The 15000-nt window shown below is 34.3% G+C and overlaps 1 long non-coding RNA gene across 2 annotated transcripts; it reads left to right on the forward strand.

Annotated features, from left to right (window-relative positions):
- Window positions 1-149: 149 nt before the first annotated feature.
- Window positions 150-13833, forward strand: LOC136028772 (uncharacterized). 2 transcript variants are annotated; one of them, XR_010617871.1, is made up of 3 exons: window positions 153-242; window positions 5397-5423; window positions 10887-13833. It is a non-coding gene; the product is annotated as an uncharacterized LOC136028772 (long non-coding RNA). The 2 variants fall into 2 exon arrangements; XR_010617872.1 differs by lacking the exon at window positions 5397-5423 and having other exon boundaries at window positions 150-242.
- Window positions 13834-15000: the final 1167 nt, after the last annotated feature.

Genomic DNA, 15000 nt, shown 5'->3' on the forward strand with positions numbered 1-15000 from the left:
ATTGGTATTTCACAACTGGAAATTTTCGCTCCTAAGATAAAGCTTGCCGCAACCCCTAGAGCATTAGGTCAATTCTGTAGCAAAAAAGAATTTGTTATTTAAATAAGTTCGGTAAGTGAAACTATAATACCATCTATCAAAAACTTGTCACAATTATCTTCACAATCATCAAGGCAGATTTAGATTTGACAGGAGGGATTGATTTTTTTGAATATAACAGTAGAAATATTTCACCTAGAATGGTAAGGTAATCAGTTGAGTAAGGGAGAAATCTAGCTATAGTGTCATGTTTTTGCCGTATTTTTGTAGAAGTACATTTAGAAATTGTGTTGGTTGTTCAGTTTTAGGCCATGATAGGTCAAAATTATCAGGGTAAATTTGCAGTTTCTAGCATGATTTAGCTAGGATCAAAGTAAATGTAACACTTGACGCCTTTATTATCCTATCTCATAATTCAAGAATTGTTTCTTTGGCAAATTCATTTTGAGCCCTAAAGGGGCTCTAAAGAGCATATAGCCTAGTAGGCCTAACCAAAAGGGTAAAATTCTAATTTAATGACTTCTTGCTTTCTTAGAAAGGGGCTAGGTTAGGAAAATGAAACTTTTCAAGGATAGGTCTAGAGGTTAAAGCATGTCCCAGGAAGGCATTTTGAAGTACCTACCTCCACTCCCTCTCCCTCTAGAGGGTCCTGATCTTTGATTATTTGGCAAGTTTGTTGCTTCTGGACATGCTAGGACAATGAAAATTGGTAGGCCTGTCAGGGAGCTTTACAAATTGACTTGATAAAGTTGTTTTCTCAGATTTGACCATCTGGGAGGCTAAAGGGAGAGGAAAAATTAGAAAAAATTAGGTATTTATAACTTACAAGTGGGTGATTGGATCTTAATGAATTTTGATATTTAGAAGGACATCATAACTCAGAGCTGTTATTATTTTAAATCTTGACTGGCATTAAGCCTCTGATTCTCCTTTTAAATCAATCTATTGATTCTTAAAATTTTGTTAGAGCTCATACCATATGAGATCTTGGCTCTTAGCTCTTCTTGCCTTGTCACAAGTGCCATATGAGCTCTTGGCTCTTGTTCCTTTTTGTTGTTTTTGTTGCTCCACCATCACTTTTGTTAATTGGATATAATCAATAAATTGATTCATAAAATGTTTTACACACAATAATAGTACATAATATCATGATCCTAGAGCAAAAACCATTACCCATTTGTATGTCTCTTGTCCTTTTGTGAGTGTCTCAGGTAAAAATGTATATATACATGGATATATGTTTTTGCCATTGGAACAGAATTTGACAATTCAATTACTCATTCAGGAAGCAAAATGACACACCAGCCATATACCAAAAATACCCCTAGAATAGATGGCAGACAGAAAAAAAAACAATTTTTCCCAACAGAGAGTTGTACTTGGAAAAAAGGGAAAAAAACAAACATAATGTATCACATCATGAAAAATATAAGGTCACTCAAGAGTGTGACCACAAGTATGGGCAAAAACAAAATAGCTAAAACATTTGAAATCATAAATAGAATGATAATAGATCTTGGGAGAATCATTGCAAAACCATTTAGAAGCCAAAGACACCCATTTTGTATTCCACATGCTGATTTTCAGAAGAAGAAGGAAGCAAGAAGTTCTTTGCGGGTAAAAGAATTGATACAAAATGGTGTCACTCCAAAAATTTGTGGTTTTTTGGCAGGATAGGCACAAGCTTTGCCAAAATCATGTATTTTCTCTCAGGCTTCACCCCTCTCACTCTGTTTGGTTTTTCAGCAAGGGAATACTTACCCTCTTCAGTCACTTTATTGTGCTTTTCTTAATTGAATCTCATATGAGACAATTTTGATAGTCCAAATCCAACCTTTTCCATCTCTAGAAATGGAACATTAGCTGAATGCTACCCATTCCTAAATGCCATCAGACCCACTTTCTTGATGTTTCCTTGATGAACTCACAATTGCCATAAACTTACTTTATTTAGAAGCTAAACTTTTATTTTTTTGGGAGAATAATTATTGGTAGAGAACAACAATTTCTTCTCCCAACAGTCTTGTGATACAATATACCAATACCAGGTGCATCACATCCTTGCATACCCATTTTCCACAAGGCACACATAGGTTAAGAATGTGCCTTGTATCTTCAAGTAGGGTAAACATTTGTTGAAACAGACAAAGCATGACAAGATTTTTTGCTGTACATAATTGACTGCAAAAGCACTTTCTTTAAATCTACAATGTAGATTTTTTGACTTGATTTCAATTTTGGGATATTTTTGTTCTTATCCTTGTCTCACATGATAAACTAGATGTCTTTATTTCATGTAGTCTTTCTTTTCTGGATGTGGTGTAAATTTTTGTTTTACATTGTCATTTAAAAGAACACAAATGCCAAAGTCATTACTCTGAACTGAGGGTTATATTTTACACCTTCAGTGTTCTTTTGTATGACTCTTCTGAATTCTCAAATGATTTCATTGTCAAATGTCTTACAATGTTATCCAGTCAGTGGCTTTTTTTGTCACAATAGAAGATAAAGCACTAAACTATAATAATCATGGGTATAGTCATCCTCATATAAATTTATATTTAGACTAAAAAAAACAAACTAAAACCTAAAACATATTTTTTTTGCAATCAAAAAAAAAAAAATTGAATCAATAACAAATAGAAAGAATTATGAACTAAAAGAAATATATATACACAATCATCAATGAACAAGTGTAGTATTAAAAAACCTGGCTAACAAGGGAACAAAAGTACTCATATAACACATATGTTGTCCTATTACTGGCTGAAATTTAGGTACCAGTTTGACTACTTGTTTTAAAACTGTTTGGCTGAAGGGAGATGCTTGGGGGGGATCTCAAAGCAGTGTATTTGCCAAAATACTGACACCAAACTTTTCCAGGTTCTTTGAACCAGAAGCCATCTGTCATGATCAAAACCTTTAAGGTCTCATGAGAAGTACCCCACATTAGGTACATGCAAGTAATAATAGTAGTGCTGTGTAGCTAGGTGCAGATTTTCCTTACAGTTTTTTCAAATCTGAAAGTTATCTGTCATTTTTTTTTCAGCTTTTCTGTGTGTATGTCATAATTATCTGTCAGAATTGAATATAACTTGCTTTATGCAATGTATTTTTAAATACAAAATGGCTTAAAAAGCCATTTATTTGCAAGAGTTTATAGATTAAAGTATTTATGTGGCTTTTACCATCTATCTTTGGCAGATGAGACAAAATGCTGCAGATACAAGTTTTTGGCAGGAATATATTTTTGGGGGATTGTGTTAGGGGACTCATGCTCACACTATCTGATTCAGATTGTGGAGCTGAATTCAGTTGTATATTGAAATCAAAAATCTTTTTAAATTGCTATGGACTCCCATCTGGAATATATGAAAGAAAACAATTAATTAAAAATTTGAAAAAAAGCCTCAAATAGCTTAGATTAATATTCTCAAGATTACATATTTTTGAATGCATTCTCACAGTTCTACGCAATACATGTTTAGGCACATACACATAAGGTAGGAGGGGCAGAGGAATGGTGCTGGCATTGTATATTTGGATAAAAAATATAGCTTCCACTGTGAAAAGGTTATGCCTTTTCTTCAGAGAACATTTGTCTTAAGAAAGCAACTTCTGTTGTTTTTTAATCTGAAAGAATTGAAGGTAGCATAAGATAGAGGTATCAGGAAAGCATAGGGTAGTTTTGGAACTAGTTTTTTTTTTCTTAGAAGGGACAAATGTACATTGTGTTGCCTCCTGCTACAATATGAATGCACTATATATATGTAATTTCTGTTTAGAGTGAAAGTTGAATGTGTTTCCTGGAAAAAATAAGCATATTTGTTTATTATGTATTTACCTAATACATAATATATACCGATTTCGAGTGAAAGTTCAATGCATTTCCTGGAAAAAATAAGAATATTTATCTATTATTTACCATAATTGTTGGTTTGATAAACTTGCATTTAATTTGTACTTCTTTTGAAAGCTGCATAATATTATTCATTTAAAAAGAACTCTACTCTCTTGAATGTAGCATAAGGCTTAAGCCAAGCTAAATGCTAGCTAACTGGGCAAATAATCACCCAGTGCTCTATCATCCTAATGTGCAAATATACCCTTAAAGGAAAACAGGTGGAAAGGCCAGAGGCCACTAAAAACCTGTAACTATGCTCGACAAAACACTTGGGTATTACAATGCAGATCATTTCAAAGGTTAAACCAGTTTTTTCTAGAATTATTTTATTTTACCCTTTACCCAGTTTTGCCACCTATCAGGTCTGCCATTTTAAGCACTTGCTCCCTCCTACATCCAAATCTGGGGTACTTATGTATTATTCAGACACACTCAATAAGTGAAGGTATGTTCTTTTGTGAAACAAACTGCAATGCAGGTACATTTTCATTAAATATTTTATATATAGAGGTGGTTAGGTTAGGTTAAGTTAGGTATTTGATATTATGTATCCCCCCTCCCCTAATATGCAAATATATAGCCCAAACTTTTGATACAGCTTATGAAATAAAACAAAATATGATGAAAATATAATACTTTATATATATTTTTCTTCTCTTACAAGAGAAGCTTAGAGTGCAAGATAGCTGTTTTTTTCAAAATAATACTAAAGTTCATATAATGTACCTGCATTGTAGTTTGTCTCACAAAAGAACGTAACTTCACTTATTGTGTGTTCTTAATAATACACAAGTACCGAATCTAGTATAGGGTGTCATCATTTTAATTTTAATTAGCTGTTTTTTCTTAAACGGTTTTTTAATGGCTTTTCAACCTTTTTTAAACTCATGTTCAGGCACTATCTTCTATCACTATGCATAGCAAACTAAATTGAGCTTTGTCTTTGTGGGTATGAAACCGATTTTTTCTCATAAAATGTACCTGAATCGTAGTTTGTTTCACAAAAGAACCTAACTTCACTTATTGTGTGTTCTTAATAATACACAAGTACCAAATCTGGTATAGGATGTCACCATTTTAAATTTGATTTGCCGTTTTTTATTAAACGGTTTCTTACCGGCTTTTTAACTTTTTTTTTTTAACTCATGTTCAGGCATTATCTTCTATCACTATGCATAGCAAACTAAATTGAGTTGCTTTGAAACCGGGCTTTGCTTTGAAACTCTTTGTTGCTATGAAACCGGTTTTTTCTCATAAAATGTATCTGAATCATAGTTTGTTTCACGAAAGAACCTAACTTCACTTATTGTGTGTTCTTAATAATACACAAGTACCAAATCTGGTATAGGGTGTTACCATTTTAAGTTTGATTAGGCGTTTACCTTTTTTTTTAACACATAGCCTAGATAGCTGTTTTATTCAAACCAATACTAAAATGGCTATTGTTTAATAGGGCAAAGCTGAAGACAAGAAAAAAGCAGTGAGTAAAAAACTTGGTATTTGACTGTTAGTGTGAAGCTACAGATACATACAATAGCTTAACATGTTTTTGAAAGTTTGGCATACTTACTAACAACCATAAGTGTATGCTCTCAACTGTGATTGTCCAATACCTTGAATCTGAGATTCAATGAGATGGCATTGTAAATAGGTTGATTTGATTTGACTTTATTCCACACAATATATTGTATTGGTTTCATCTTTGTCCATGGCAATACCAGTTGAAAGGATTTCAGTTAAGCATGTTGCATGACTTCAAAGTTGGCCCTGTTTTCAAAAGCTTTGAATTTCTTATAGTTGACTGAAATTGCTTCCTGAAAACATGAAATTCTTATTTTTATTTCTTATTGTTTCTTTAAAAGCTAGATATATACATAAACAGGTGGGGGGGTGATCAACTTTTTTATCTCTTAGCTGCATTAGAGAGGAGACTTGCTGTGAGCTGCAACTTAAATATATATTTTTTTTTAATCTAGGAGGAGAATTTTTTTTTTGAAAATACAAAAAAGCAATTTTTTCAGTGAAAAATTCCAAAAAATTATGGATGAGGCACATGCCCCCTCCCCCAATTAACTTCACCTTTTGACAATGGTTAGTAACTTGTTTTCTTTAGTGTTGTTTAATTCATTTTTCACTAGATAGTTTTTTTCTAAACACATTTTATAACTTTGGTTATTATGGGCTATGGTTTGCTCATTACTAAATTTTCTTTTGAATCTTTTTTTATTTTTTTAAATCTAAGAGGACCAATTTTGTTGCTTTTTTATGGAAATACTGAAAAGTAATTTTTTCAATGAAAAATTGCAAAAATTTATGGGCGAGGCACATACCCCCTCCCCCAATTAATCTCATCATTTGACAATAGTTAGCAACTTGTTTTCTTTAGCTACTTTTGTTGAAATGTGGCTATGAAATAACAATTGAACATCAGCAAAAATCCTACATTTCATAGAAGTTGATATACTTTAATATATTTTCATATATGCTTTCATATATAATTTCATATGCTTTCATATACTTCAATATACTTTAATGCACTTTCATATATACTTTAGTATACTTTTGTATGCTTCAATATACTTTCATATGCTTCAGTATACTTCCAATCCTGCATTTCAGTACTTCAACATTATGCAGCTCCCATGTAAAGTTATTTTTGTAGGGAAATGATTTACCCCTATAGTAAAATATATTTGAAACAGCTTAGAAGGAAGTGGAGGATATCTCTATGGCAGTGGAGACAGTGAAGGCAGTCTCTAAAGCAAACATAAATGTGGTGTCATAAGATTGTCATGTCATCATATTGTACTTAGGAATACGTTAATGGTGAAACACCTTGCCAAGAGCCTTGTCTTGTTGAAGTAAAACAATCAGGTTATCCCCACTGAACTTGTCTCTCCTGAAGCCATATAGAGTTAAATGAAGTTGGTGTTTAAGCATAGTGAAGACAATGATTCTATCCAAAGACTTGAAGCTAGGTCAATCAATTCTAGGATCATCTTTGCCCCCTTTTATTTAACACGATTAGTCACATTTGCCTTCTTTCATTCATTCACTTAGCCACATTTCTGTAATCATAATTTTTTTGTGTGGATAGGTGGGCATATACAAATATACAAAAATTACCAACAAATCATACAAAAATGTAAGCTATTGTGATAAAATGTATTAATTTTGAGATCTTGGAGAATCCAGGGCATGTCTGCTTTACTAGGCTATGTAGATAACTTGGCAAGTTTGGTAAGCAGAAAACCAATATCTGACCCTCTGAATAGCCTTGGTTTGATCTTGTGAGCTCCCTTGGTTTGAGATTTGTTGGGTTCTTTGAACCTTCTGAAGATCCTATCAAAATGGATTTCCAAGATAGGTAATATTTCTGTCACATACAATTGATGGAAGTAGTAGACATAAAGCAGCTGATAGGTCATTGAAGGTACAGCTGAAAGCTGGACTTTAGCTAGTCTACCATTTCACTTGTATTTATCATTGTGGTGCTCAGTTTAGTTTTTAGCTCATTGAATAGCCAACAACAACCATTTTGAAATGACAGGTCTCTAAAATAATATTGAATTGGATTTGTCACTTAATGTGCAAGACCTGACAATTGGCAGTCGTTTTTCTTGTTTGGCTATATGGTTTATTCTAATTTACTGTGAACAGGGGTGTTTCTAGTGGGTTTGTGAGCACTGCCTCCCTGTTTTGAATTGAGCTCTCGGCTTGGGTGCAGTTTAATTTTGTGCTGATTTTACTGACATTTTTACAAACCTGTAAAGAAAAAATTACGAAAATTATATCCAGCCAGTGTTGCATAATTTGGCATTTTACTCTTTTTTTTGGGGGGGGGGGGCTTGAGCAAATTGAGATCTGAAGAGTCCAAATGCTCTGGCATACTTTTCTGGCAAAAGCTCTATAAAAAGAAGAAGAAGAAGAAGTGGCATCACATCTGAATTTTCGCTTATGGTATTGCTATCCTTGGTATCTGTCTTGCCTGAAAATCGCTAGAATTTCTATAGTTTAAGAAACTACTGAACTAAAACTGAACAATCAATACTTTCACATGTCTTCCGTTTTTCCCTAAGGATCATACATGTTACACAAAATAAAATTGTCTTTTGTTTTCAATGGTTTTCTAACTCATTGTAACTGCTTGTCCTAAAAAAAAAAATCCTTACTTTATAATTTTCCTGGAATGCACTTTGATACTTAAATGAAATGAAATCAGTTGAAGCCAAATCCAGTCACGATGAAGGCTTACATGCTATCCAGATCTAGCAGAATTCAATGGATTCTAACTTAATTAAGGCTGAAGGATCAATATGCTCTCATTGGCTAGCATGTTTGATCTAACAAAAATTGCAGCAGAAAAATACAGTATTAGTTTGTTTTGAATGTACTGAATCTTGGTGTCTGTAAAACCCCATTGTGAATGGGCATACAATTCAACCTGTTTTGTGGTTGCTCTGTGTCAGTTAAATTACATCTATGTTTCTTCTGTGTTATGCTATGTATATTGGGGGGTTGTGTTAGGTTGCATGAGTAGAGTTACATTTGTTGATCTGTCATGTCGTATGTTGCTCATGTTGAACTATGTTTGCTGATTTGTCTGTTTGTTGGAATGCTCAGTGTAACAGTTGAAGTTGCAATAATTGCAAAGATAGACAGATAAATGTGGCTGTTCAAGGGACATAACTTATGGTAAAAATTGTGTTTGTAACCCATCTTAAACTAAGGAAGGTGTTTTGATTGGCCAAGTCATTTCCCCTATAGTTAGTAAAAGTGTTTAGAAGCTTTTTTTCAAAAAGTGTTATATCCTCTTTTTTTCACTCAAAGAAAGGGGAGGGGGAAATGGAACTTTTAATTTAAAAATAGTTTTTTGTCTTTGGTTAGATGCTTAAAAAATCTTATTATAACAAATAGTGGATTCTTATTAATAGTATTCTAAAAGCAAGAAAGAAAGAGGCACACTTTTCTGTTAATACAAGTTACCACGAAAATAATGCCTTTCGAGTTACCGCCATTGATTTTCTTTCTAGGATATTTTTTAAACCATGTTTTAATCATATTGGCTTGAACGGGGGGGGGGGGGGGGGCATCCACGAAAAAAAGTTTGGAGGTTGTGATTTCTTTCAAATTTATAATTTAGTTTGGGTCCCACCTCCCACAAAAAAGTGGGTTGGATTCTTTAATGGAACCTTTGGTTTACCACTGCCTATAAAGTCTGTCCCACTTTTAACTTATATTTAAAAACTGATTGAGAAAGAGAAAACAGAGACAACTCCACAAACTACATCAGGAATCGGAAATTGATGTGATAATGTAAATTTTTCATGATAAACAGTATCTGACAAATATACATGTGAAATGAGATTATTTCAACCTGTTTGAAAAGCCATTTATGATTTTAATTATTTTGTTGTGCACTAACCTTGGTGAGTTAATCTTTAAGCTTTTGACAGATTAAGACTGATTAAAAAGCAAGCTAAAAAATTTAGCCACAGATTTCCCCATAAAAACCCTTAGATTACTCAAAATTTACTGAGCCTTATTTTTGTCTACAGATTTGGTAAAATACGATAGTTAGAAGCAGAAATTTTGCCATATTTGTTTCACTGTCCTCTAGACCCTTATTCTTCTTCTTCGTAAAGCAGGAGGTCCATGAACAGAAAAAGCAGGTCTTCCACCTCATTACTATACTGGCTGCAGCACTGAGGTATAGTTTCACCACTGGGAAATTCACCACTGAATTCATTCTTACGCTCTTTCCAAATATAATAATTTTTTCTGGGGAAAATTCCATTTTGAGCCCTTAATAGGGCTCCAAAAGCTAACTTATTATCTTATCTATAGTTTTTAATGTTGTAGATACACAATAATGTTGTAGATACACAAAAGCTACTTGAGCTCTTAGACTGAAAACAAGAAAGGGGTAGCAGTTTTGAAAATATGCCTGAAGGGGCGAAGGTGTAATATTTAAAATAGGGTATTTTGTGTTTTACAGGGAATTTAATTTTCAATTGTTAAGACGCACGAAATTTACTAAAGATATTAGACTCCTGGAATTGTGTATGTGATGTGTATGGAATTGTGTAGGTATATGTGAACCTTAGCATATGAGAGAGAGAGAGAGAGGGGGGGGTACCACAAGGCATTTCTGGGGGTAAAGAAGAAAATGTCATTCCCTAGGCTACTATTTTTCATAGGATGGTTCTCTTGGGCCTATCTTGGACCGTCTTTTCATCACATAGGCTAACAGAAGTTTTTCTTTGAAGATTAGCCTGAAAAATACTTCTAAAGAGGGGGGGGGGTTGAGAGGGGACAAAGGTTTAAAGAAATTTTTCTGTCAGAATGTATTGTCTCTTTTTTTAGTATTACAGGCATTAGCCTTTTTTTATATAGATTTCAGTCCTATAGTAGAGTAGGGTAACGGCGTCTTTCTGCTTTTCCCTGTGGTTGCCCTTGGCTTTGATAGTTGTATTGCATTTTTTGTTTGTAAAATTTGCTCTAAAATTGAACAATAAACGTATTTTTATGTCAGCTTGAAGACTGTAGTCAAATAACCCGGGAGATATTCGTGGTACGTCAGCGGCATCTTTAGCATGGACGAGGACAGTCCTGGAAATCGTCACCTTTATAAGGTTCCAAAATTGATAAAATATTTTTCTAAAAGGGTAGCATAGAAATCAGTCCAAATGACACTTTTCAATTTTTCCCGGACTGTCAGAAAAATTTTCGATCTGTATTTGCTAACAAAAAGGATATGTATCTTTTATGTCTATTCAAGATGTGAAGTGGTTTTTTCAATGCATGGACTTACTCTATAATGACTATTATTATTTATTTTTTTTTGCTGAGAATCATTCAGATCAAAGATTGCTTTTTTAATTAAAGATTTGTTTTAATTCTGTTTGCCTAAAGATAATGTTGACATTTTTTTTTATTCCAGGGAAACGAAAGTTCACTGCCTATGGAGCTATGTTCTACATGTGAGTATTATATTATTTGTTTGTTAGTATCTAGAACAAAATCTATTGTGATCTCTGGGGCAAGTGACATATCCTAGAATCGTAAATGAATTGTCTAGTTTGTAAAATCCCACCCCCTATACTTTATGGTCTGAGATATAGAATTACATTTTGTCTTCTTGTCTATAAACGTGAACATCTATTGAAAGAGGGTCATTAAATCAAAATATAGTATTTTAAAAGTTTCTGAGTAGACTACTATTCTGAATAGGTTCAAAGACATCACTAAAATTAGAAAAAATGACGTATTTTTAACTTACGAAGGAGTGATCGGATCTTCATGAAACTTCATATTTAGAAGGACCTCGTAACTCAGATCTCTTATTTCAAATCTCAACCGGATCCAGCGTCATTGGGGGGGGGGCCGGAAATCTTAGAAAATACTTAAAGCGGAGAGATCAGGATGAAACTGGATGGGAAGAATAAAAACCTGTCTAAGATACGTGACTGACATAACTGGACCGGATCTGCTCTCTTTGGTGGAGTTGGGGGGGAGGGGTAACTTGGAAAAATGAGGCATTTGTAACTTACGAAAGGGTGAACAGATCTTAATGAAACTTGATATTTAGAAGAATCTTGTGCTTTAAAGCTCTAATTTTAAATTCCTACCAGATCGTTTGACATTGGGGGAGTTGGAGGGGGAAACTGGAATTCTCGGAAAACGTGAAAATTGGGGTATTTATGGCACTTGGTATTAACCAAGTGACATATAGCAATCGCAAATTCTGTCGGTCCCGGTTTTGCTACTTTAGGCACATTCAGGTAAGCTGGGCCGATGAAATTTGGCAGGGGTATCAGGGACCGGACCAGATTAAATTAGAAATAGTCGTTTTCCCGATTCGACCATCTGGGGGGGGGGGGGCGTTAATTCGGAAAAAATAGAAAAATTAAAGTATTTTTAACTTACGAACGGTTGATCAGATCTTAATGAAATTTGAAGGGTATCGTGTTCAGAGCTGTTATTTTAAATGTTATGTTATTTTAAATGGAGTTTGGTGTGGGGAACCTAAAATCATGGAAAACGCTTAGATTGGAGGAATCGGGATGAAACTCGGTGGAAAAAATAAGCAGAAGTCTTAGATACGTGATTTACATAATTAGAACGGATCCGCTCTATTGGGGGGGGGGGGTTAATTCTGAAAAATTAGAAAAAATGACGTATTTTTAACTTACGAAGGAGTGATCGGATCTTCATGAAACTTCATATTTAGAAGGACCTCGTAACTCAGATCTCTTATTTTAAATCTCAACCGGATCCAGCGTCATTGGGGGGGGGGGTGGACCAGAAATCTTAGAAAATGCTTAAAGTGGAGAGATCAGGAGGAAACTGGATGGGAAGAATAAAAACCTGTCTAAGATACATGACTGGGTAATTTTGAAAATTGAGGTATTTGTAACTTGCGAAAGAATGACCAGATCTTAATGAAATTTGATATTGAGAAGGAGCTTGTGCTTTAAAGCTCTAATTTTAAATTCTGACCAGATCCTTTGACATTGGGGGAGTTGGAGGGGGAAACCGGAATTCTTGGAAAACGTGAAAATTGGGGTATTTTTGTCTTACGAATAGGTGATCGGATCTTAATGAAATTTGATATTTAGAAGGAATTCATGTCTCAGAGCTCTTATTTCAAATCCTGACCAGATCTTTTGACATTGGGGGGAGTTGGAGGGGGAAATCTTGGAAAAAACTTGGGAGTGGAGGAATCGGGATGAAGCTTGGTGGATAGAATAAGCAAATGTCCTTGATACGTGATGGACGTAACCGTACTGGATTCGCTCTCTTTGGGGGAGTTGGGGGAAGGGGTTCAGTGATTTGGCGAGTTTGGTGCTTCTGGACGTGATAGGACGATGAAAATTGGTAGGCGTGTGTCAGGGAGCTGCACAAATTGACTTGATAAAGCCGTTTTCCCAGATTCGACCATCTGGGGGGTTAAAGGGAGAGGAAAAATTAGAAAAAATGAGGTATTTATAACTTACGAGTGGGTGAATGGATCTTAGTGAATTTTGATATTTAGAAGGACATCGTGACTCAGAGCTCTTCTTTTAAATCCTGACCGGCATTAAGCCTCTGATTTTCCTCTTAAATCAATCTATTGATTCTTAGAATTTAGTTAGAGCTCATTCCATATGAGCTCTTGGCTCTTAGCTCTTCTTGCCTCGTCACAAGTGCCATATGAGCTCTTAGCTCTTGGCACTTGTGCACAAGAGCTAAGAGCCTTGAGCTTTGCCCTTGAGTTTTCTTGATGGTGATTGCTATATATATATTTTTAACTACGTAAAACTTGCAAATATACAACATTCTTCGCTGTCCGATTGTCTGTGCATATAAATAGATTGTCAGGTTTACCGACTCTTTAACATGCAACATATAATTGACCATGGGAAAAACAATCCGTATTCAGATCTATACCGCATTTTTCTAATGATTGGCCTTGAGCTTTATTGATCGTGATTGCTAATCGAATATTCCCTGTGTCCCCATCGTTATTTATGTATCCCCCCTGGCGTCCCCGATGTAGTTGTGTCCCTGTGTCCTGGTCGTCATTTATATTCCCTCTGTCCCGGTCGTCATTTATTTTCCCTGTATCCCGGTTGTCATTTGTGTCCCGGTGTCCCGGTCTGTAAGGCAGTGTTTTAGTAAAAACTAAAAAAAAAAGAAAAAAAACTAAAAACTAATAAAAACTAAAAAACTAAAAAAAAGGTAAAAAACTAAAAAAAAGGAAAAAAACTGAAAAATAAAGGAGAAAAAAAAGAAGGTAAAAACTACAAAAAAAACAACTAAAAACTAATAAAAAAACTAAAAAAGCTAAAAAACTAAAAAAAACTAAAAAATAAAAAAATAAAAAAAGGTAAAAAACAAAAAAAAAATAAACAAAGGTAAAAAAAAACTAAATAGAAAAAAAGGAAAAAAACTAAAAAATTATTTCATCATATACTAACCGGGACACCGGGACAGAGGGAATATAAATGACGCCCGGGACACTCAAAGAGAAATTACAGACTGGGACACCGGGACACAGGGAATATAAATGACGACCGGGACACAGGGACACAACTACAACGGGGACGCCGGGGCACAGGGGGATATGTAAATGACGACGGGGACACAGGGAATGTTCGATTAGCAATCACCATCAACAAAGCTCAAGAGCAATCATTAGAATCATGAGGTATAGATCTGAATACGGATTGTTTTTCCCATGGACAATTATATGTTGCATGTTCAAGAGTCGGTAAACCTGACAATCTATTTATATGCACAGACAATGGGACAGCGAAGAATGTTGTATATTCGCAAGTTTTACGTAGTTAAAAACATATATATATATATATATATATATATATATATATATATATATATATATATATATATATATATATATATATATATATATATATATATATATATATATATATATATATATATATATATATATATATATATATATATATATATATATTCACAGGTGGGACACAGGGACACAACTACAATGGCGCGTAACGACTTACGCCAAGAACAAGAAGAACAATAGGGAATTTCTCAAGACAGTGAGAAAAAAATTAGAATGAATATTTCGGCCCTATGTCCAAGGGCCGTCCTCAGTAATACAAATAAGAAAAAAACAACTTACAAGAGGATAAAATCAATAAAACTAAAAAGAATATTTTTTCAAAACAGTCCCAGCATCCTTTCTTCAGCGAAGTTCAACCAGGACTGATTGAAGCTCTATAAAATTTGTATTTTTTTCCCCTGGGAAAGATGTTCACGGACGTGTATTTATTTGTCCAGTTCATAGACATGACATTACGGCCCATGTCTTCCGGCAAAAGTTGCTCTCCTTCATCTATAGAGTTATGGGAGAAATACAAACCGCAAATGGCCGAGAATATACTCCACTGAATACGGCTAGAAAGGTCAGATATGACCTTGGACTTTACAACAGAAATTTATAACTGCACCTTAGTTATGATTGAAGATTTGTGCTTATCTATTGCAAACAAACTTCTTAAGCATTTGGGAATGCCTTCACCTAA

The sequence above is a fragment of the Artemia franciscana genome, chromosome 7, assembly GCF_032884065.1.
Source record: "Artemia franciscana chromosome 7, ASM3288406v1, whole genome shotgun sequence".
NCBI classification, from domain to species: Eukaryota; Metazoa; Arthropoda; class Branchiopoda; order Anostraca; family Artemiidae; genus Artemia; species Artemia franciscana.